This window comes from Cryptomeria japonica, chromosome 11 (assembly GCF_030272615.1).
Source record: "Cryptomeria japonica chromosome 11, Sugi_1.0, whole genome shotgun sequence".
Taxonomy (NCBI): Eukaryota; Viridiplantae; Streptophyta; class Pinopsida; order Cupressales; family Cupressaceae; genus Cryptomeria; species Cryptomeria japonica.
Window position 1 is genome coordinate 20285297 of NC_081415.1, and position 4077 is coordinate 20289373.

Genomic DNA, 4077 nt, shown 5'->3' on the forward strand with positions numbered 1-4077 from the left:
TTTCTGTTGTAGGAGTAGGTTTAGAGTTAGTCTTTGTTCTCAATCATAGTACAAATGACAAATAACCAAAGATAGAGCCAATTTGGGATTGATTCATAAGATATTTAATTATATTTCATTGAGAACTATCTGCATAGTTCAATGTCTAATATAGTTTGAAGTATATCTTTAGACATTACATAGATCCACTTGCATTGGTCTTGTACAACCAAAAGTGCGGGAGATTTCAATCTTGTGATTGGATCTCATTTATTGGCTAGATAAAACATTAATCTGAGCATAAGATTTGGCTATTCTTTAGGATTTAATGATTTGTTGATTTGGGAACCAACAAATGAAATGTGCTCCCTGAAAAATAGTAAACAAACAATGAATGTTGATTAACAATAGTAAGTCAAGACTTGACATTCTCAAGCCTTGAGACTAATAATACATTAATATTCTAAGAGAGATAGGTTTTGTTGTTAGAATTCTATCTAGATGTGAAGAGAGAGTAATATCCAAATCAACACAACCCAACCATGAGTGATAGTAATATCAATGTTCAAGTGAATGGAGTCCATCTCAAGAATGTGGGAAAAGGTGTCAATGTGGTCAATGCATGAAACTTGCAAGAAACCATTGGCCAAAATTTATGATTTGAACTTGTCAACTTATCTACTTGTTATAATTTTTGTTCAATGGTTAAATCCTACTTATGAATGATTTATACTTCATAAAAAGTTTGAGGTTGTGGAAATATAGGTATGTGGAATATCTCGATCTTGTGATCGACTCCTAATATTTTAATGATTCCCAACAAGAGTTGGTGCAACCACAAATGGTTGGTATAGAAAGGAATGTCTAGCCGTACAACAAAGAGCTCAACATGTAGCAAAAATTACACAAGAAAATGCTTAATAAACATGAAGTTTTTCTATTTTCCCATTCACAACATTACATTTCTTCACATGGGCCTTCATATGTGAAATTTCCAAGGCTCGCAGGCCTATCACAAGGCATTATAGGATATTACAATGGGCTCACTAGCCTGATCATAGTCCAAGGATTGGCGGATTGGTAATCCTAATTCTAATGATCTAAAGATTTGTCTATCAAATCACTACTACATCTAGCTAATCCCAAATGATCCTAAATATGATTCTCTAGCTTGGGCGGTGGTCCAAATCATGCTCAAGAGTCTTAGAACTTGAAGTAGGATGTGTAATGGTGAAAAATGAGGGTTTCCACCATAGGAAGGGAGAAGACCACTAATTTTTGCTTAGGGACCACTACATTAAAGAGGGTTGAACCCAATAGATATAACCTCAAATAACAAAGGATAGGATTGAGAACTCTTATCAGATTCACTATATTTGAATTGATTGCCCACTTTTAAGTTGAACTGTGAAAATGCTAAAACTAGGGCAAATATGTTGAAATTGAAGAGATTATGTATGAACAATGAGTTGTGATCATTAAATGTAGCCACAAACCTAGATCTGAGTAATATAAGAGCATTCAGACATGTTCCCATAAGGAGCTAGTGATTTTTTGAGACCAGAATGCACGTTGCTCTGGTCCTTTGCACTATTCATCATCCAAAGGGGAACTTGTTCATCTCTGTGAATAATATTGATCCTAAAGATTGTAGCTTTGCACTTGTTTCCTACACACATAAAGAAGGGGAAAATTATTGGGAATAGGGGTTTTCCCAAGTCAAACCCCAACTTATAAAATTACCTTGAATGAAATATTATAAATACTAAAATAAATAATGAAAAGATATACCTCATATCTGTAATTGTTGATAGTGATAATTTTCTTCTTGAATGTAATCTAATATGTTGTATGAAATGTCATGGATGTGACAAGACCCTAATCACACTCACATGCTTGCATATGAATGATATAATTTTGCTCCACAATGGATGAATGAAGAATATGCAACCTTCAAGATCTCTGAAAATGCTTGATAATGAATGCTTCATAGATGCAAGATGATGGATTGATACTTATTATGGATGGATTAAATTAAGTTGATCAAATGTCTTTATATAGGGTTATCTAGACTGTCAATTTACTAATTAGGCCAACCTCTAATGGTCATGTAGAACCACCAATTTCATTTCCCGTTGGAGAGATAGGGCCCAACTCATATTCCAAAATAGAGTTTGACCAAGGGGGACCAAGGTGATGGGAGCTCTAGTCCTAGGACCAGGGTGCTAGCACTCTAGTCCTCCTCAATTAGGGACCTCAATAAGACCCAGGGAGAAGGATATCCCTCCAGGAAATCAATTGGTAGGCATACATGGCATCAAAATTAGAGTTAGGGCACTAAACAAACCCAAATAGAAGATGAAGAGGGGACATGCTAAAGTAGGGACACACACATGAGGTGTAAATTGGCTTGGTGACAATTTACAATGATACAAGATGAAACGTGTAGGCCATCCTTAAGTACAATATAATGCTTCATGGAAGAAGATGACATGTTGTGGATCACAAGAAAGGTTTCCCTTGGACCCAAAATGTCTTGAATGATGTTTCATTTAGATCTTCAAGTTCTAAAAAATGTTCTACAAACTTGAGACCCAAAATGTCTTGAATGATGTTTCAGTTAGATGTTCAAGTTCTAAAAAATGTTCTACAAACTTGAGATCTCCCAATTAGGCCTCAAATGGTCTAACAATGAAATTGGTTGTAACTTTATAGAGTGATAACTTCCTAATAACACATGTAAATCACAAGATTTTTGAATATGGTGTAGATTACTTTGTACTAAATGTAAATCTAGATATGCAAGGCATGAGAAGATAATGTGGTGGAACACAAAGGAGAATGTTGAGACTGCTACAAGTTCTAGAATGTAAGAAAAAATTGTTTTGGTTGATGCAAGATTTCTCTACAGCCAGGGATTCTCCTACATAAAGAGTTCATATCGTCTAAATTCCTTGATGAGCCTAGTGGGGCATTGTAAAAGGTAATAGAAAAGGAGAGTCCTTAGCCTTGAATTGTGAACTTGGTGAAGGAGTTTAATCCTCATTATGAACCATAAAAATAGAATAATCTAGAGAAAAGAATACAATTCACTTCATCTAAGGATATTATAGAGGAAAGAATAATATGAGAGGACAAGTTGGGCGACCTTTTCTTAAAATGCACATTACACTTGATAAAGCTCTCTTATGTCTCAAGATCTACCTATATCCTTGGTCACCATTTAAGTATCCAATAAATATGCAAGATAATATTTGAAGTTCATGTTGGGTTCCAAAACCAATATTACTCCACTTCCTAGAACTAAATCCCCCTCATAAGACTAGGCTTGTCATCAATGGAGTGCAAAAAGGTTCACCAACAAAAAAAATGGAGGATTAAAGGCCACTCAATAAGAGGGGTTTTCTTTCCTACACTTTAAGCTCAACTTACACTAAGAAGGGTGTTCCTATAGGCTTTTAGTAGATAAAAAGATAATTAAAAATGGTGTCAACTAACCAAATCATTGACAGAAGTCCAGATATTTTTAATTGAGCATGAGAGAAACTAGTTAACCTACTACCTCTATATCTATTTAATTGATGCCTTCCCACTAAATTTAAGAAGTTGAAAGGATATATGATCCATAAAATATTATGATGACTATTCCATGTAGATATTGTGAAATCATGAACGACGGGATCTAGAAGGATTGATTTATTATGTATTCATTCAATTACTAGTTGAGCCAAATTATCCCAGACATGTGGCTATTAATTGTTAATTGAGTCAAGTTGATAGAAATAAGTGCAATGAAAGTAAATTGCCAAACCATTGATGGGTATGTGCAAGATCATAGTGGGCCAAAACAGGCCCTTAAGTGGCAATAAAATTTCAAAAAACCAGAGTTAGGCAACTTGACATAAAAATTTGAATAAGTTATGAACATTATTTTAACAATATGTAAGAATAGAATTTGTATCAAATTGAATGTAGTTTCTAAGCTACTAGTTGATTTTTGAAAAAAAAAAAATCTATTTGATGAAAATCTGAAATTTCAATGCAGTAGTACTAAAATTTCAGAAAAAAAAAAGATAAGAAGTAGGTGAATGTCTGACC